Below are 21,782 nucleotides of genomic sequence, written 5' to 3'. Positions count from 1 at the left end.
CCCCTGCCTCCACATTCTGTTCTTTGAGGTCACCTTTTATATCTTCTGCATATATAATGAATATATATATTCATTATTGTATTTACAGGAATTTTAACTTCATCTTTTTACCTTTATAATAGCCGTATGAGCAATTCATCAACTACTATCAATTTGGCTTTAAAGTGAGATATCTACTTTCATATACATACTCCTTTCTAATTAGTGCCCTTTCTTTTGTGCTTAAAGGGATCCCTTTAATGTTTTTTATAACACTACGTTAGTGGTGTGAACTCCTTTACCTTTTGCTTGTCTGGAAAACTGTCCTTTGATTCTGAATGATAAATTTGCTGGGTAGAGAATCCTTGCTTGGAATTTCTTCTTCCTTTCAGTGCTGTGAATACATCATGCCAGTTTCTTCTGGCCTATGAAGTTCCTATTAAAAGATCTCCGTAGTTTTACGGGGATCCACTTGTTCACAATAAGTTGCCTTTCTCTTGCTGCTTTAACGATTATCTCTTCATAATTAAACTGAAATCATTTAAATATAATGTATCTTTGTGTATATTTCTTTGTGTTCTCTTACCTAGAACTCTTCTGGTCTTCCTGGATTTGGATGTCTGTTTCCTTCCCTAGGTTAAGGATGTTTTCAGGCCTTATTTCTGTCCCTTGCGCTCTTCTTCCTCTGAGACCCCTATAATGTGGATGTTAGCTTTTGAGAGACTAACAAACTATCTTCACTTTTCTCCTTTCTTCTTTTTATTGCGCTTGAGTTCCACATCCTGTCTTCAATTTCACTGACTCTTTTGCTTCATCTAGTCTCTTGTTGAAGCCCTCTAATATATTATTCAGTTTCGTTATTGTATTGTTTGGCTCTGCGACTTCCGTTCGTCATTTTAAAAATATTTCCTTACTCTCTTTCATGCAGTTCTCACTGTATTCATCCTATCTTCTCCCACGTTCGGTGAGCATCTTTATGACCATAACTGTTTTTTTCGTTTGGAACATACTACTTTGTTTCTTCATTTTGCGTGACTGTGTGATGGTTCCTGTATATTAGATCCAGCAACGACCTCTTCCTTCTTGAAGAAGTGGCCTCAAGTAGGAGGCGATCTTTATCATTCAACCTGCCCTAGCTCTTGGTCGTCTAGGAAATCTCTGTAATTGTCCAAGCCTCCTATTTTATTTTTAAGAGGTCCCAGTTGTTGAGGATGTGTCAAGACCTTTCAGTATCTCAAAGGGGAGGATCTTAGCACCCAGATTGAGACTCATTGGCAACTTGACCCTCAAGCAGCCATAACTGAGGTACACAGATACGTATAGTCTTCCGGGTCCACAAATTTAAGCTCCACTGGCCACCAGAGACAGGCAATCAGTATGTATCCCCTGGTGGACAGTTAGAAAAATTGGGGCTCCAAATGAGTTCATAGTTCCTTTCTAGAGAAAGCAGCAAGCTGTAGCAAAAGAGGAAACTACAAAAGTGGTATCCACCAGCCTACATTCCTTAAGAGTAATTCTGCAGGGTGTCTAGCTGGCTCAGTTGGTGGAGTATGGGACTCTTGGTCTCAGGGTCATGAGTTCAAGCCCCACGTTGGGCATAGAGCTTACTTAAAAATAAAAAATAAGAAAGTAATTCTGCAGCCCTCTAAATGTGTGCCAGACTCGATGCTTACACCCCAGCCTGAAACTCCAGGAGAACCAAATAAGCCTCTTTCATGGAAAGACTGGTGTGTTTCAGTCTCTTTTCTGTGCAGTGCCCTGGGGGTAGTAGCCTGTTAAGAACCAACTTTGCAGTGTTACATTCCTGTGGGATCATGAACGCAAGCACTCCTGGGTAACGGAGTCAGGTGATTGAGGGCATGGTCCCTGGGAAGCAGCCACAATAACAGGGGCACCAGATGAGTGTAAATGCTCCTTCACAAGAAATTCGGGTGCTCTGCAGCATATCAGACGTCGAGTTTGAAAATGGTCCGTATAAGGATTGGTTGTGGGGAGGGGAATAAAAAGCAAAGAGTCGTGTTATTTTTGTTTTTTGTTTTTTTAAAGACTGTACCAACAAGGGTACCTGGGTGGCTCAGTCAGTTAAGCATCTGCCTTCACTCAGTCCTGGGATTGAGCCCCATGTCAGGCTCCCTGCTCAATGGGGAACCTGCTTCTCTCTCTCCCAATGCCCCTCCCCCTTCTTGTTCTCACGCTTTCTCTCAAAATAAACAGATAAAATCTTTCTTTTATAAAAGATTGTCCTCAACAGCTAGAGCACGGTATAAAGAGAGTGCAAGATGGTACCCACCAGCCTCTGTCCCATAAGAGTATTCTAGCAGGCTCCCAGAGAGGCGGTCCATTAGATGGCTGCCTCTCAGGCCAATGCTTTCAGATAACCAAAGGACCTTTTAACATAACATAGGGAGCTTCTGGATCGGCTGCTTCTGCACTGGGTCCTCAGGCAGGTGAGTTCACGTGCACCAGCCCTTTGTTAGCTTAGTTTGCTAGAGCCTCGTGGGTTTTGTGGACATAAGCTCCACTCGTTGTGACAGCTGAATGTTTTGTGGTTTTCTCTCTCAGATGCTGGTCTTAAAAGTTGGGGTGCCCCACGTAGGGTTCAAAACCTTTGCTCTTCACAAGGAAGCTGCAGGTTTTGAAGTCCTTGCTGATTGTAGATCGTCATGCTGGGAGTAGGGTTTATGTAGCGATTATGTCTTAACCTCTCCTATCTACTTTTATGAGTTTTTTTCCCCTCAGTTTTATAATGTTTAAGAGTTAACTAATTTTTTGGGGGGGGGCACCTGGGTGGCTCAGTCAGCTCAGCATCCAACCCTTGATTTTGGGTCAGGTCATGATCTCAGGGTCATGAGACTGAGCCCCATGTTGGACTCCCCGTTCATTTGCGAGTCTGCTTGAGATTCTCTCTCCCTCTGCCTCTCCCCTTGCTCATGCTCTCTCCCTAAAAAATAAAAATTAAAAAAAAATCAATTTTTAAGGGTATTTTTCCTCAGGAAGTTGTTCCTTAGGGAGTTGTAGATTCAGCTTGTCTGTGGAAGGATGGGAGTACGTGATCTTCCTGTGTTGCCATCTCTCTCTCTTTTTTTTTAAGATTTTATTTATTTGAGAGAGAGTGTGTGTGAGAGAGAGAGCACAAGCAGGGGGAACTGCAGAGGGAGAAGGAGAAGCAGGCTCCCCACTGAGCAAAGTGCCTGACACAGGGCACAATCCCAAGACCCTGAGATCTCACCCTGAGCTGAAGGTAGACGCCCAACCAACTGAGCCACCCAGGTGCCCCCTGTGTTGCCATCTTGAACCAGAATCCTTCTGTCTTCTTGATGCTAGCCATTCTAACAGCTGTGAGATATCTAATTTTGGTTTTGATTTGGATTTTCCTGATGGTTAGTGATGACCTTTTTGCATATCTGTTGGACATTTGGCTGTCTTCTTTGGACAAATGTCTAAAAGATGGGCAAAGGGATTAAATAATTATATATTTTTTTTACTGAGTTATAGGAGTCCTTTATATATTTTGGATATTTATCTAATAATCTGGTAATAAGGTTTATAAAAATTTTCTCCCATTTTGTAGGTTGCTTTTTCATTCTGTTTCTTTTTCTCTGCAGAAGTTTTTAAGTGTGATGTAGTCTTATTGGTTGATATTCGCTTTTATTGTTTGCTTTTGGTGCAATATCCAAAAAAATCATTGCCAAGACCAATGTTGAGTACCTCCTTCCTTCCGTTTTCAAGGAGTTTTTTGGTATTACATCTCAAGTTTAAGTCATGGATCCATTTTGAGGTAATTTTTGTGTGTATTGTAATATAGGGTCCAATTTCATTTTTCTGCATGTATAATGGTATTTTACATTATAATGGAGTTCTCAAATACTCATTTTGAGGTTGCATTTGTGTAATGAGCACATTGTCTTGCTCTTTATTGTTATCTGTGATTAACAATGCATTGAGGGGCTAGTAAAGATTATAGAGGAGCTAAACCTTCTTGATACTGCCACTAGTTAAGCTTCCCCATGTCTAATTGACAAAAGAAGAGAATCCTAAGACTAGTTTAATTTTCCATATTTCCTCCATCTTTCCAAAAGTTTCGGTACAAAATCTCTTTTTCCTTACTCTTTCATTTCTGTGCTTTCCATTTCCATTTCCAATCTGTAGTTCCCCCTACTTAAGATTATCTTATTCACGTATGACTTTATGTTCAGATATATACTTGATCCCAAAATGATATGGCTACGAAAGAGGTAAACAGAAGTGAGTCCATGTGCACGAGAATTTCACACATGCTAAATTAATTATGTAGAGATAATTATCTGTGCGTCTCAGATAAAAGTTAAGCAACTCGCCTAAGATCGTACAGTTGGTGGAGCTCAAATTTGTCTCTTTCTACAGTCCGTGTGTTTTGGCTCCACGATGTGAACTCCACACAGTAGGAGCATTGTGGGAAAAAACCAGGCCAGATTTGACACAGTTCTTTGAGACAAAAAGACCAGTCAGAAGAAAGAAAAGTGATTGAAACCACGGGTTATTTTTCATTGTCTTTTTATAATGTCTTTTTTGTGTGCCTTGCATGGAGGGGAAGGCCCGGAAAGCCCTTTTGTCTGCTCATTAACTTATTAGCATCAATAGAAATGTTTTTAACCATGACTAGCCACTCTGTCTCCTCCTTCTCTATTGGTTGTGTTAAAAGCAGCATGATACTGGAAGTAAGGGGAGGGAGAGGCTGAATAGGAGACATTTCCTATAGAAATGATAGTCTTTAATTTCTTTTACACTGATAAAAATATCAATTCCTTCATCAACCCTCAACACACCGCATTTTCGGACACATCCGTGTGTATCCCACAGTGTCCTTTCCAAAACCAGAACATATCAGTAACTGCTTATAGGTATGTTTTGAATTATATGGATTCTCCAATCCTCAGGTCAGATCCTCTTTCAAAGTACTAATTCATCATTTTCATACAGATGAACAAATCATCAAACACGTCTCAAAATCATGCTGAAAGTTCTGATTGGGGTAAAATAATTAGGTTATATGCAGTGTTATTGCCCCCAAAGGGTTTTCAAAGTACACAGCTAATTTGAATCCTTGAATAACATAATTCTCTGAAAATTAAGTCACAAATTTGTCCAAATTACTCTTTTGTGTAATCACTATGTTTAGTTATGCGCACCTAGAATTTCTCTAGGAGTGAGAACTGCCTATTTTTCAGTGTGTTAAAAAAGTATACACGATGCCAGATTTACTCAAAGACCCATTTTTTTCCTAGTCTTCACCTAGTTAAGAAATCAAACATTTACAAAAAGCAAGCTAGCCTTTTATAGTACTTCTTACCTGAAGTCTCCCATCATTATAATTTGTGCATTGCATAAGTAGCAAAACTCCCGAATGAGTTGGAACAATTATGTACTCATGCAACTAAATAGGAGAGAACATGGAAGTAGCTTCCAAGAAAGAAACATAATGTTCGTTGAAGTTTACAAATTTCTCTGTACATTTGTTTTAAAAGTAGGTGATGGGAAAAGTTTCCAACTCCCCCATTGATACGCAATACAATACTTGAGATTAAAAAAAAAAACAACAACAAAGTTTTGCCCTGCAGAGACGCCCAACCTGTGCTGTGTTGGTTTGTAAATAGGCAGTGGTGCCAGAGGAGTGTCTGCAGGCAAAATCCACACTCCCCTGGGCAGAAAACTAGCCCACAGTGACACACCTGGCTGGCAGCGCCAAATCCTATTGATGATTTTAAAGCCAAACAAAGCTTTCAGGTACCTGTCTAAAGGAAGATCCAGTTGTGGATATTTCTCGAGATTATGTTTCACCAGAATGAGAATAAGCAACCTTTCTTTATTTGCTGTTTTATTTGCTGAATGTAATTATATATTCAAATATACAGTATCCTCTCCTGTTATGAGTAATCAGGGCATGCAAATGTGCAGGTTTCAACTTTACATTTGAACATGTTTCCCTGGAAGACAAGCAGTGGTATTTTTTTTCCACGTGTCTTCCTGCGGGAAAATATTGGCTCTTTGACAATTAAGGTCCTTAGGATTTATTTACTATACCGTTAGAGAAGGATAATTCTTATTAACGTATCCCAAATATCAAGAAAAAATGAGAGGATAGCAATTTATTCTATAAATCCATCTAGAACTTGTGTATTTCATCTGCATAATTAGCTAATTCTCCCCCACACAGATAGTGTGAATCTCTAAACAGCTACTGACTCAAAAAACAAATCGAAATCCTAAATGAACCTTTCCTAGGATTTTAAACTCCAAATGAAATGAGATTGTCTTTAGTTTCTGTACCTTTCTATAATATCCAGAGCAATATATGATAATACCTAACTCTTGAGCATTTATATATGTGCTAAGCACCTTATGCTCTTTATTTAATGTAAACGACATTACCAAGAGTTTGTGAAGTCTATTTAATGTCTACCCATAATTCTCCGTCGTGTACACCAAATGAATAGATTGCTCTCAGGCTATTTGTTTCTGAATTCTTTCAGCTTGTGATTTTTTTCAGTCATAGTCTGCTTTTAATGCACTGAAACTGATTGGACTGGGTGAGCCCTGTTCTTATGTCATGGGTACGAAAAAGGGTTCATATCAATCATTAAATGTCAGTGTGAAAATGAAACAGTGGAAGAAAAGTACACAGCTAGGCTCTATCATGTCTGTCTGCATAGTATAAGAACAAAAATCATTGTTTTCCTTCCTAGTCATAATTCAAGTTCATTACTTAGACAATAAGGAATTTCAGAGGACGAAAAGTATAAGATAATGCAAATAGATCAATTTGAAAAAGCATGAGAAAGGTAATTTTCTAAAAAGGATGGTAAGGACAGCTTTAGTAGGGCTGGATGTCTGGGAATGGACATGATCAATGAAATATGGAGGAAAACCTTAGGAAGAGAAAACAGAATTGCTCAAGGTGAACTTCCCAATGTCCTCTCTGATCAGTGCTGTTGACTCATCTGGTCCGGTTGGAAAGAATTTTCAATATGATGATGGCACTTTTCCCACAGAGCACATAGTGTTGTGGAAAGATGATGGACTTTTGTGTCCGACATTCTGGAGTGTTTGGCTTTACTCTACCACCTTGAGCAGTATCAACTTTAAGTTACTTGAATTTCCTCATCCTGTATCCTGCTTTGTTAATGAGCTGTGAATGCGTCCTCAGGACTGTGTGAGACGCCAAAATAGCATATGCACACCTTGAACGCTGTGTCTCAGGCATGCTAGGACCCACCCAGGTATACCAGCTGTCCCTTCAATGTTCCTGGATTCTAGCACTGGCTTTCCTTTCAGCTTGTTGCTGGATCTTGGCAAGTAGTTTATGCTCAAAGTTTCATTATGTTTTTCATGATAAAGTAGGATCACATTAAGATTTTATTTATTTATTTGACAGAGAGACAGAGCACAAGGAGGGGTTGCTGCAGAGGGAGAGGGTGAAGCAGTCTCCCTGCTGAGCGCAGAGCCCAGCGTGAGGCTCGGGCCCACAACCCTGAGATCATGACCTGAGCCAAGACCAAGAGTCCGGTGCTTAACTGACTGAGCCACCCGGGCGCCCCAGGATCACATTATTTCTAAGAGGCCTCTCAAATCTTGCATTCTAGGATTATTCCAAAAGGGGAGAATTCTAATAGAATTATTGATTAGACATAGTTAATTCTTAACAGCTAAAACTAAGTTCTACCTCTTAAAATTTTATCCAAATGACTGGAACCTATACACACTCTCCAAAAGTTAGAACTGCATTTTATACGAATACTTATCTTCACAACCATAGACGTTTCAGTCTAGTTGGGAAAAAAATCATTCACTGTTGTGACAAGAACAGTTGTATAAATTCATTTGGGGTTCACTCTTCATTGCAGGATCTCTGCACAATTTTCAAATATCATGATGGCTTTAGCATGATTACAGCTTTCTGAATTTACAGGTGACTACACAAAGATACAGAAAAGTTAGATGAATTACCCAGTGCTCACCCATGAGGAACGAAGTTGAAATAGAACCTAGTTTTCTGATGCCCAAAATTCCATTTTCCCCACTCCATCCCCCACCATCATTACCTGATCCTGGACTCCTGAAGAACTAATTTGCTTTTGAGAAGCTCAGACATGTCATTTTCTCTAAGTGCTGCTTCAGTCTTTTCAGGGGAAAGGACATCTCTAGTTCAAATTCAGCCGAAATAACACCGTCTCAGCTGAGAAGATCACTTACGTCCACCCAACGTATACGTTGCTGTACTTTCTGGTTGATAGTTTGGCTCTTTGTGAGGAAATTGATCTTTCAGAGCCACTTAGTACCGTTTCTCAGAGTCCTACAGCAGTACTTTGCTAAATGGCATCCCGCTCATCTGGATGTGTTGAGTTTCCAGATCATAAACTCCTAAAGGGCAGAGTCTATGATTATTTGGCTAACTTTATATCACTTGTGACTGTGGATGCTTAATAAATACTATTTCATGGTAATGATGATGATGACAAGTTAATGCTCTTCAAAGTGTCAACCAATCAGTCAATTTCGTGAAAGTCAAACTGGTCATTTGATGTTATAAAAATCCAGTTACTTGATTGAATGAATTATTCAAATTGTAGCTGTTGCTTTTATGCTTTTATAGACATCACATTAAAGTTGCTTCCATATTGAAAAGAGTTAAGAGAAAGCGGGAACATATATATTCATTAGTGACCAATTTTACCTCATTAGTCAGAAACTACAAAAAGCTGAGTAAAACTGTTGAAATCAATAAAATATAATCACATAGTGGCATTGACTCTCAGCAATTTCCTGTAGGTAGCACTTCTAAGCCATTAATTTATGGCATAATATTCTTGGCAGACGAACTCCCCGGCTCAACTTCATTAATGATGTCCTCGCGCAGTTCTAATTGAGTGCCCAAGCCAGGAGGCTTCCAGGTACCATTTTTTAACTTATATAACTTTCACCTCCATATTGACCTTAGAAGAATCAAGTAAAAGTTAATCCAATGAAGACAATGAACAATGGATATTTCCAGCATCAGAATAACTTGGTAAGTGCTTTAGCATACACCTTTACTCAAATGTTTATATACAACTTCAAAAAAAGAATAAAGGTGGAGGATTTGCTAACCAATTCCATGACTTAATTCTGAGTAGTAAATGTTCTCACCACAAAAGGGAAATGGTAATTATGTGATCTAATGGAAGCATTAACTAACTCTATCATTTTACAATGTACGTGTATCAAATCAAAACGCTGTATAACTTTAAGCTCATGCAATGTTACCTGTAAAGCATATCCTAAGAAATTTGGGAAAAATACAATAATCGGCACTGTAGAGTTTATGGAAGTATAGGAACATAGATCAAGGGAGCAGGAGAGGTTTGGGGTTTGTTTTTGTTTTTTTTAAGATTCTATTTATTTATTTGACAGAGAGAGAGACAGCCAGCGAGAGAGGGAACACAAGCAGGGAGCATGGAGAGGAAGAAGCAGGCTCCCAGCAAGGAGCCCGATGTGGGGCTTGATCCCAGGACCCTGGGATCACGTCCTGAGCCGAAGGCAGACACTTAATGACTGAGCCACCCAGGCACCCCAGGAGAGGTTTTATAAGTAGATTGACTCATATAGTCAAATGATTTTTGAGAAATTTGCCAAGGTAATTCATGGGGAAAGAGTGATCTTTTGAGGATAGTTCTGGGATAATTACATAGACATGTGCAAAGATAGAAAAAGCTGAACCTCGACTTCACACAATATATAAAAATTAACAGAAAACGTATCACAGACCCAAATTTAGGAGTAAAAATTATAAAAGTAAGAATAAAGCAGGAGATAATCTTAGCAACCTTGGATTTCACAAAAATGTATTAAAGAAACTTGAACAAATTAATAGTGAAAGTAATAAATTACAGGTCATCAAAATTATAAGCCTTTGCTCTTAAAACGGCAATGATACAATGAGGAAAACGTGAGCCATAGACTGGGAGTAAATATTTGCGGTGAAAATAATTGACAAAGAATTTATACCTACAATATTTATCAAAAAACTTTTAGAATTGTTAGAATACAAACGACTGAATTAAAACTGGGCCAAATAGTTGATAAGTTAACAAAAGAAGGCACTCAGCAAATACGCACATTAAATTATGCTCAGGATCATTCACAGTTAAGAAAATGTCAACTAAAACCATAATACTATACCACTGCATACACTAAAAGGGCTAAAATTGAAAAGAATGAAAATGCCAAGCATGGTTAAGTACACGCATACAATGCTAGTGGATATTCGAAATGATACGATCACTTTGAAAATAGTTAGCAGTTCCTTATAATGTTGAAAATACACCAGCCATTCCACTCCTAGGTATTTACCTAACAGAAATGAAAGCATAGTCTACACAAAGATTTGTACGTGAATGTTTGTTCATAGCAGCTGCATTTGTAATCATCTCAAACTAGTAAAAAAAAAAGTCTTATCGATATAAGTAAACACATGAAAAATTTCAGAGTATTTATATAACAATGTTACTCAGCAAGAAGTTATTGATAAAAAAAAAGATACATCTAAAACTTTGTAAGATTTTATTTATTTATTTGACAGAGAGAGAGAGACAGCCAGCGAGGCCGGGAACACAAGCAGGGGGAGTGGGAGAGGAAGAAGCAGGCTCCTAGCAGAGGAGCCTGATGCGGGGCTCGATCGCAGAACGCCAGGATCACGTCCTGAGCCGAAGGCAGATGCTTAACGACTGAGCCACCCAGGCACCCCAAAGCTTAGATGTATCTTAAAATAATTATGCTGAGTGAAAACCAGAAAATAAAGAGTCCCTATTGAAGAATCCCATTTATAAGTAAATCTTTATAAAGTGCAAAGTAATCTATGCTGGTAACAAATATCACTGGTTGCTTGGAAAATGGCAGCTGGATTGTCTAGGAAGAGAGAGATTACAAATAGGCACCAGAAAGCTTTTAGTGGTAAAAAGCTATGTTCATTTTCTTCATTGTGGTGATGGTATACATATATTTAAAAAATGTATACTTTAAATATTGGGGATATATATTTACTAATCTCAGTATATGTGGAAATTAAAGTCATGGGAGAGATATATAGAGTCACAAGCCAGTGAGGTCTAAGAACAACTTTCTTTAACTATAACATGTAATAGGTAGAGAAAGTTGTGCTTCCAAAGGAGAAGAGATGTAATGGGTAGAGAGCCAGAAAAATAAAATAGGTAAGTATGGTATTGTGGAACCTAAGGGAAGAATGTTTCAAGAAGGATTGAGTAGCTCATCAACAGTAAACAATACTGTTGAGAAGGAAAATGTGAACAGTAAAGTCTGTTTAATTTAGAGGCACTGGTGACCAGAGCCACATCTGTTTTTATGGAAGATAGGGGGCAGAAAGCTAAACAATAGTGGGCCAGTAGAATAAAGACAGGGAGACAGTTAATAAAAGAAAATTTTAAAGATTTCTGGCTGATAAAAGCAAAAAAACAGAGATACGGAAGTTCTGGAAGTTTCCAGAGGTTGAAGAGAAGTTATGGAAGGTTTATTTTTTTTAATTGAGAAAAATATTACATTTATAACAATGTTGAGCTTGACCTGACTCCTGAAGTCAGTTTAACTTTCAGAAATTTTCAAGCCCTTGTTCAACATGACCATTTAAAAAAACTAAAAAGTTTGAATTAATTACATTAAAATCAAAGACACAGAGACTCAAAAGTCATTACTTCGTATTTAACTATATTATATTTATACTTGATGTTATTTATGCTAACTGTATCTGTATGGTGGGAATAATATACACAATGTTGTATTACTGTACACCTCTTTTCAACTGTATGGTCAGTAAGAACGTGTGGTGGTAGCTTGAAATCGGCCATGGTGGGAGTTCTTACTCCACAGAAACTGGTAAATACTACAAATAAGGGCTTGATTTATTCATTTCTGTTGTTGTCGTCTATTGTCTAGAAAGAACAGGATAGAGATCATTTTAATCCTTATTAAACAGAAAACTGTGTCTTACCATTACACCGTGAATAGTACAAAAAAATTGAGAGGATATTTTTCTAGCATTCAAAAAGTATTATGTGATACCAAAGAAAATCCCATCACTGACAAACGTGCTTTTACATTTTTTCCCTCTCATTCATTAACATAAAGAAAAACATTTTTCCTTGTTCAGACCAGCATGAACATCCACGGAATCAGCCTGAGACGCAGGAAGATACATCTGGATCTCTACAAATAAACATCTCCAGTGCTGAGTATTGAGGTACGAAGCAGGGAGCCGTGAAACCGCGCACAGATATCGGAAGATAAACGGAAGGGGGAGGGAGCCGCTGTGTCCGGGCACCGGGAAGCGGTAGCCACCTGCACGGGGGAGCAGGAGGACCGGACCTGCACCTTCAGACAGCAGACTGAGACCATGAGCCGGGGGTGCATGCTACCAGACTTCTCACAGAACTCTGGAACTCCGGTGTCCTCACTGGATCCAGACTGAGGCTGGGAGCTCCGGGAGTGCACACGGGGCGGCTGGCGGGCCACCTGCACCGGGGAGCGGGCAGACCGTGGACCCGCACCCTCGAGACAGCAGACTGAGACTGTGAGCCGGGAGCGCGTGCCACCAAGCATCTCACGGAGCCCCGGAACTCTGGTGTGCTCACTGGATCCAGACTGAGACTGGGAGCTCCGGGAGTGCGCGCGGGGCAGCTGTCGGCTGGCGGGGTTAGAAACACAAAGGACAGAGACGCGCCGGCCCTGGAAGTGAGGGCTGGGATGCCGGGTATGGGGCGCACAGCCCAGGATGCTGCACGGTTGAGCAGCACCAACAGAAACAGAGTTAAAGTGGCCAGAACATCAGTGGAGAACGGTCCACGATCCCTCTGTTTTGTGACAGAGGCTGAATTTGGGCCGCTGCTGCTCTGACTCTCAGAAGAGGCACAGCAGACCACCAGGGAAAGCTGCCAGAGAACAAAACCCTGAAAATACTGGCTCACAGGGTGCCATCCCCATCCCCCCTCACGGGGGACATGGAGACTCTACCCAAACGGGGTTTCCTGAGTATCGGCGCGGCAGGCCCCTCCTCCAGAAGGCAGGCTGAAAAATCAAGAAGGCCACAACCCGGAGCACCTGAGTGGCGCAGTCATTGAGCGCCTGCCTTTGGATTAGGGCGTGATCACAAGCGTTCTGGAAAGGAGTCCCTCATCGGGCTTCTCCGCTGGGAGCCTGCTTCTTCCTCTCCCACTCCCCTGCTTGGGTTCCCTCTCTTGCTGGCTGGCTGTCTCTCTTTCTCAAATAAATAAATAAAATCTTTAAAGAAGAAGCCCACATCCCTAAGATCTCTATAAAACAAGGGTGCATGGCCTGGGTCCCAGTCAATAATTTGGGATCTGGACAACCCCGCAATCTCTCATCAGAATGACGAGAAGGAGAAGTCCCCCCCCAGCGAAGAAAAGATAATGAGTCTGTGGCCTCTGCCACAGAAATAATAGATATGGATGTATCCAAATTATCAGAAATGGAATTCAGAGCAACAATGGTCAAGATGATGAGTAGACTTGAAAAAAAGTATTAACAAAAATGTTACTGAGAATATAAAATCCATAAGGGCAGAAATGAGAGCGAATCTGACAGAAATTAAAAATTCTATGACCCAAATGCAGTCAAAACTAGAGGCTCTGACGGCCAGGATCAACGAGGCAGAGGAACGCATTAGCGAATTGGAGGATGGGTTAGTAGAAGAAAAAACGAAAATAGAAGCTGGTCTTAAAAAAATCCACGCCCACGAATGTAGATTACGGGAGATTACTGACTCTATGAAACGATCCAATGTCAGAATCATCGGCATCCCTGAGGGGGTGGAGAAAAACAGAGGTCTAGAAGAGATATTTGAACAAATTGTAGCTGAAAACTTCCCTAATCTAGCAAGGGAAACAAGCATTCGTGTCCAAGAGGCAGAGAGGACCCCATCCAAGCTCAACCACGACAAGCCTATGCCACGTCATGTCATAGTGCAATTCGCAAATATTAGATCCAAGAATAAAGTATTGAAAGTGGCCAGGGCAAAGAAATTTCTCACATACCAAGGCAAAGGTATCAGAATTACATCAGACCTGTCTACACAGACCTGGAATGAGAGAAAGGCTTGGGGGGGCATTTTAAAGCTCTTTCAAAAAAAAACATGCAGCCAAGGATCCTTTATCCAGCAAGGCTGTCATTCAGAATGGATAGAGAAATAAAGACGTTCCAGAATCGCCAGTCATTAACCAATTTTGTAACCACAAAACCATCCCTACAGGAGATATTAAGGGGGGTTCTATAAAGGCAAAAAGTCCCCAAGAGTGATACAGAGCAGAAAGTCACAACCGATACAAACAAAGACTTTACTGGCAACATGACATCATTAAAATCATCTCTCTCAGTATGCAGTCTCAATGTCAATGTCTTGAATGCTCCCAAGAAACACCACAGGGTTGCAGATTGGATAAAAAGACATGACCCATCCATTTGCTGTCTACAAGAGACTCATTTTGAACCCAAAGATGCATTCAGACTTAGAGTAAGGGGATGGAGTACCATCTTCCACGCAAATGGACTTCAAAAGAAAGCTGGAGTAGCAATTCTCATATCAGATAGATTGGATTTTAAACTAGAGGCTATAGAGAGAGACACAGAAGGGCACTATATTATTCTTAAAGGAAGTATTCAACAAGTGGATATGACAATTATTAATATATATGCCCCCAACAGGGGAGAGCAGCAAGATACACAAGCCAACTCTTAACCAGAATAGAGACAAATAGATAAAAATACATTAATAGTAGGGGACCTCAACACCCCACTATCAGAAATAGACAGAACACCCTGGCAAAAACTAAGCAAAGAATCAAAGGCTTTGAATGCCATACTCGACGAGTTGGACCTCATAGATATATATAGAACACTACACCCCAGAACCAAAGAATACTCATTCTATTCAAATGCCCATGGAACATTCTCAAGAATAGATCATGCTCTGGGACACAAAACAGGTCTCAGCCAATACCAAAAGATTGAAATTATCCCCTGCATATTCTCAGACCACAACGCTCTGAAATTGGAACTCAACCACAAGGAAAAATTTGGAAGAAACTCAAACACTTGGAGGCTAAGAACCATCCTGCTCAAGAATGACTCGATAAACCAGGAAATCAAAAAACAAATTAAACAATTTATGGAGACCAACGAGAATGAATACACAACGGTCCAAAACCTATGGGATACTGCAAAGGCAGTCCTAAGGGGGAAATACATAGCCATCCAAGCCTCACTCAAAAGAATAGAAAAATCTAAAATGCAGTTTCTATATTCTCACCTCAAGAAACTGGAACAGCAACAGAGGGACAGGCCTAACCCACTGACAAGGAAGGAGTTGACCAAGATTAGAGCAGAAATCAATGAATTTGAAACCACAAGTACAGTAGAGCAAATCAACAGTACTAGAAACTGGTTCTTTGAGAGAATCCATAAAATTGATAGACCACTGGCAAGACTTATCCAAAAGAAAAGAGAAAGGACTGAGATTATTAAAATTATGACTGAAAAGGGAGAGGTCACGACCAGCACCATTGAAATTGCAAGGATTATTAGAAACTTTTATCAACAGCTATATGCCAAAAAACTAAACAATCTGGAAGAGATGGAGGCCTTCCTGGAAACCTATAAACTACCAAGACTGAAACAGGAAGAAATAGATTTCTTAAATAGGCCAATTAACTATGAAGAAATTGAGTCAGTGATAAACAACCTTCCAAATAATAAAACTCCAGGCCCAGACGGTTTTCCTGGGGAATTCTACCAAACATTCAAAGAAGAAATAATACCTATTCTCCTAAAGCTATTTCAAAAAATAGAAACAGAAGGAAAGCTACCAAACTCATTCTATGAGGCTAATATTACCTTGATCCCCAAACCAGGCAAAGACCCCCTCAAAAAGGAGAATTACAGACCGATTTCTCTAATGAATATGGATGCCAAAATCCTCAACAAGATCCTTGCTAATAGAATCCAACAGTACATTAAAAGGATTATCCATCATGACCAAGTGGGATTCATACCTGGGATGCAAGCATGGTTCAACACTCGCAAATCAATCAATGTGATACATCATATCAACAAGAAAAGACTCANAAGGCAAGAAACAACAATTGTTGGAGAGGATGTGGAGAAAGGGGATCCCTCCTACATTGTTGGTGGGAATGCAAGTTGGTACAGCCACTCTGGAAAACAGTGTGGAGGTCCCTTAAAAAGTTAAAAATTGAACTACTCTATCACCCAGCCATCGCACTACTGGGTGTTTACCCCAAAGATACAGATGTAGTGAAGAGAAGGGCCATATGCACCCCAATGTTCATAGCTGCATTGTCCACAATAGCCAAATCATGGAAGGAGCCGAGATGCCCTTCAACAGATGACTGGATTAAGAAGCTGTGGTCCATATATACAATGGAATATTACTCAGCTATCAGAAAGAACGAATTCTCAACATTTGCTGCAACATGGACGGCACTGGAGGAGATAATGCTAAGTGAAATAAGTCAAGCAGAGAAAGACAATTATTATATGATTTCTCTCATCTATGGAACATAAGAACTAGGATGATCAGTAGGGGAAGAAAGGGATAAAGAAAGGGGGGTAATCAGAAGGGGGAATGAAACATGAGAGACTATGGACTATGAGAAAGAAACTGAGGACTTCAGAGGGGAGGGTGGTGGGGGAATGGGATAGCCTGGTGATGAGGTAAGGAGGTCACGTATTGCATGGTACACTGGGTGTTATACGCAACTAATGGAGCATCGAACTTTACATTGGAATCCGGGGATGTACTGTATGGTGACTAACATAATATAATCAAAAATCTTTAAAAAAACCACGAGAAACGTGTTTGATGGGTATGTGGAGAAAAAGGAACTCTCATGCACTGTTGGTTGGGATCCAAACTGGTGCAGCCACTGTGGAAAACAGTGTGGAGGTTCCTTTAATAATGAGAACTACTCTACGATGCAAGAATCGCATTACTGGTTATTAACCCAGAAAATACAAAAACGCTAATGAAAGGGATGAACGCGCTCCTGTGTTTACTGCAGCATTATTTACAACAGTCAAGCTGTGGATGTAGCGCAAGTGCGTCTCCACAAATGAATGGATAAGGAAGAATATATACATATGCAATGGATTATTATTACACCAGTAAAAAGAACGCAATCTTGCCATTTGCAACAACATGGATGGAGGCAGAGAGTACAATGCTAAGCAAAGGCAGTCAGTCAGAGAAAGGCAAATACCATGTGATCTCACTCATGCGTGGAATGCAAGAAACAAAACCAATGAGGGAAGGGAAGAGAGAGAGACAAACCAAGAAACGGTCTTAACTATAGAGAACAAACTGATGGTTACCAGAGAGGAGGGGGGTGAGGGATGGGGGAAATAAGTGATGGGGAGTAAGGGGATATGCTTACCAGGATGGAACAACAACAAGAAGAAACGTGGTGGGAGGGAATCTTTTCATTAACATTAAATAAACCCTGTATGGTCAAAAAATGCAGCCCTAAACAACAACAAAAATATACAGTGATTAAAAAAACCCACAAATTTTCTGAAACTCATTGTGCTGCCATATACTCCAGACTACCTCCTCCTCACATTTCTGTATATTGTCTGGCACGCCATCCTGGCAGTCTCCTAAGCCATAAATCTGCTTATCCATACCACCACATCCAAAAAGAAATAAAAATAAAAATGCTATAGTTGCGTTTTGAAAATCATAAAACACAAACAGTCTGTGATAAACACTGCTCTCCCATGGTTGACTTGGATTTGGATATTAAATATTTTATGTGTCATAGAAAGGAACTTTCTTAGTATTGTCACCTTCACGAAATCTAAAAGGCTGGTGTTAAAAGTTATTGCTCTTCTTTGAATATTCTTTTTTTAAAGATTTTATTTATTTATTTGAGAGAGAGAGAGAGCACAAGGAGGGCGAGGGGCAGAGGGAGAGCGAGAAGCAGGCTCCCCACACCTTGGGATCGCGATGTCATTACCTGAAGGCAGATGCTTAACTGACTGATCCATCGAGGCGCCCCTTGAATATTCTAAAACATTCCAGTTTGGATTAGCTTTCAGATTTTAGGGCAGGAGGGATATAGAGCGACCCAAGATTATGTTTTAGCACATTTAGAATAAGTCTGTTTACGGTTAACAACAAAAATACCTTCAACTTTCAGCTATGGAAAGGAAATACTCTAAAACAAAGTTGTTTTTTAAGGAAAAGTTACATCTTCACAAAAATAATATGTTACATCGTCTTGTTGGATTGTCCCCTTATTATATAGTGTTCTTTGTCTCATCACAGTCTTTGTTTTAAAATCTACGTTGGGGGGCGCCTGGGTGGCACAGTTGTTAAAGGTGTGCCTTCGGCTCAGGGCATGATCCCGGCATTCTGGGATGGAGCCCCTCGTCAGGCTTCTCCGCTGGGAGCCTGCTTATCCCTCTCCCACTCCCCCTGCTTGTGTTCCCTCTCTCGCTGGCTGTCTCTCTCTGTCAAATAAATAAATAAAGTCTTTAAAAAATAAAAATAAAAATAAAATAAAGTCTATGTTGGGGCGCCTGGGTGGTTCAGTCAGTTAAGCATCTGACTCTTGGTTTTGGCTGGGGTCATTATCTCAGGTCTTGAGACAAGCCCGTCCTCTGGCCCCATGCTGGGCATGAAGCCTGCAAAGATTCTTTCTCTTCCTCTGCCCCATCTCCCCCACTGTGCGCACGTGCTCTCTGTCTCTCTAAAATATGTATGTATATATATATATATATATAAAAGGGTCTATTTTGTCCAGTATGAGTACTGCTACCCTGGCTTTCTTCTCATACCCATTTCATGAAAAATATTTTTCCACTACCTCACTTTCAATCTGCAGCAGGTGTCTTTAGGTCTGGAGTGAGTCTCTTGTAGGCAGCAAATAGCTGGGTTTTTTTTTTCCATTCCATCACCCTATGTCTTTTGGGATGATTAGTACATTTCTATGCAATGTCCTGATTGATAGGTATGTATTTAATGCTATTTTGCTGCTTGGGGTTGTGGTTTTAGTTCTTCTCTAATCCTTCTCTTGCTCTGTTCTCTCACACGTTGCTGGCTTTGTTTAGTGATATACGTGGATTCCAGTTTCTTTATCTTTTGCGTATCCATTACTGGGTTTTGATTTGTGTTTGCCCTTGTAGTTGTATACGTCATCTGCAATCGCAGTCTGTATTAAGTTCCTAGTTGATCATGTTTGAACCCATTCTTTACTCCTTCTTTCCCCCATGTTTTAGGTATATGATATCATACTTTATATCCTTTTGTTTTGTGAGTCCCTCAACTGATTTTTATGGATTTACTTATTTTTACCTGCTTTTGTTCTTTCTACTTTTCTTACTCTTACAGCATTTCCTGTCCATTCAGGGTCCCCTTTAGCATTTTTTGTAGGGCTGGTTTAGTGATGATAAATTCCTTTACCTTTTGTTTATTTCTCCTTATATTCTGAGTGACAGCCTTTCCGGATGGAGTATTCTTGGCTCTAGATTTTTTTCCTTTCAGCACTTCAAATATATCATGTCAGTCTCTTCTGGCCTACACCATTTCTGCTAAAATATCAGCGGATAGCCTTATGGGGTTTCCCATGTATGTAACTATTTTCTCTTGCTGCTTTTAAAATTCTCTCTGCATCACTACTTTTTGCCATTTTAATTACTGGATGTCTTTCTATGTGGACCATCATGGCTTGATTTTATTGAGAGATCTCTGTGCCTCCTCATCTGGACATCTACTTTCTTCTCCTGGCGAGTGAAGTTTTCAGCTATTATGTCTTCAAAAAAATTTTCTGCCCCCTTTCTGTCTCTTCCTCTTCTGAGAGCCCTATAATGTGAATATTATTTTGCTTGATGGTGTTCCTGAGTTCCCTACATCTATTCTCATTTTGCATAAATTTTTCCCTCACCTGTTCAGCTCGATTACATTATTCTGTCCTCCAGGTCACTCATTTGTTCCGCATCCTCTAGCCTGCTAGTCATTCTATCTAATGTATTTTTTAATTACATTTATTGTGTTCTTCCTCTGATTGGTTCTTTTTTATATCTTTGCTAAGGGGCTTACAGCTGTCCTCCACTCTTTTCTCAAGTCCAGTGAGTATCTTTATGATAGGTATTTTAAATTCTCGATCAGGCATATTAGTTATATCTGTTTAGCTTAGGTCTCTTGCTACAGTTTTGTCCTATTCTTTCATTTGGGACATATTCCTGTGTCTCCTCATTTTGTCTAACACTGTGTCTGGTTTTTTGTGTTAGAAAAGTCAGCTACATCTCCTGCACTTGAAAGTAATGGCCTTATGAAAAGAAGTCCTGTAGTGTACCCATTATGGTATATAACGTAAAGGAACTAATCAATAGTAATACAATAATTGTAGGGGACTTTATCACCCCACTTACATCAATGGGCTGATCATTCAAATGGAAAAGTCAATAAAGTTGGACCAGATCTATTTAACAGATATATTCAGGACATTCCTTCCTAACACAGAAAAATACACATTCTTTTCAACTGCATATTCTCCAGAATAGAGCACGTATTAGGCCAGAAAACAAGTATCAAAAAATTTGAGGGATGCCTGGGTAGCGCAGTCGTTAGGCGTCTGCCTTCAGCTCAGGGCATGATCCCAGCATTCTGGGATCGAGTCCCACATCAGGCTTCTCTGCTGGGAGCCTGCTTCTTCCTTTCCCACTGCCCCTGCTTGTGTTCCCTCTCGCGCTGGCTGTCTATCTCTGTCAAATACATAAATAAAAAATCTTTTAAAAAAAATTGAAAACATCGAAGTCCTGCCATGCATGTTTTCTTGCCACAGTCCTGTGAAAGTCAAAATCAACCACACGAAAAAAATCTGGAGAGAGCACGAATACATGGAGGTTAAATAATATGCTACTAAACAATGAATGTGTTAACCCAAGAAATCAAACAAGAAATTTAAAGATACACGGAGAAAAATAAAAATGAAAACACAATGGTCCAAAATCTTCGGGATGCAGCAAAAGCAGTTCAAAGAGGGAAGTTTATAGCAACACAGGCCTCCCTCAAGATAAAAGAAAAATCTCAAACAACCTAAACTTACACGTAAAGGAGCTAGGAAAAGAACAACAACCAAAACCCAAAACTAGCAGAAGGAAGGAAATAATAAAGATTAGAGCAGAAATAAATGACCTAGAAACTAAAAGATCAGGGGTGCCTGGCTGGCTCAGTTTGCAGAGCATGCTACTGTATCTCAGAGCTGGGGGTTCAAGCCCCATGTTGGGTGTAGAGATTACTTAAATTAAGAAAAGAGAGAAAGAAACTAAAAAAAATATTGGAACACATCAATCAAACCAAGAGCTGGTTCACTGAAAAGACCAAGAAAACTGATAAATCTCTAGGTAGACTTATAAAAAAAAAAGAGAGAGAGGACTCAAATGAAATCACAAACGAAAGAGGAAAAATAACAACCAACACCACAAAAATACAAACAATTGTACAAGAATATTATGAAAAGTTATATGGCACAAATTGGACACCCTTGAATGGGTAAACTCCTAGAGACACATAAATTACCAAAACTGAAACGGGAAGAAGTAGAAAATTTGAACAGACTAATTACCAGCTATGAAATTAAATCAGTAAAACAAAAACATAAGAAAAACCTCCCAACGAGCAGAGTCCAGGACCAGACAGCTTCACAGGTGAATTTTTACCACACATTTAAAGAAGAGTTAATACA

Source organism: Ailuropoda melanoleuca, chromosome X (genome assembly GCF_002007445.2).
Source record: "Ailuropoda melanoleuca isolate Jingjing chromosome X, ASM200744v2, whole genome shotgun sequence".
In the NCBI taxonomy this organism is placed as follows: Eukaryota; Metazoa; Chordata; class Mammalia; order Carnivora; family Ursidae; genus Ailuropoda; species Ailuropoda melanoleuca.
The sequence above is the reverse complement of the archived record's forward strand: the minus strand, read 5'-3'. Positions refer to the sequence as shown.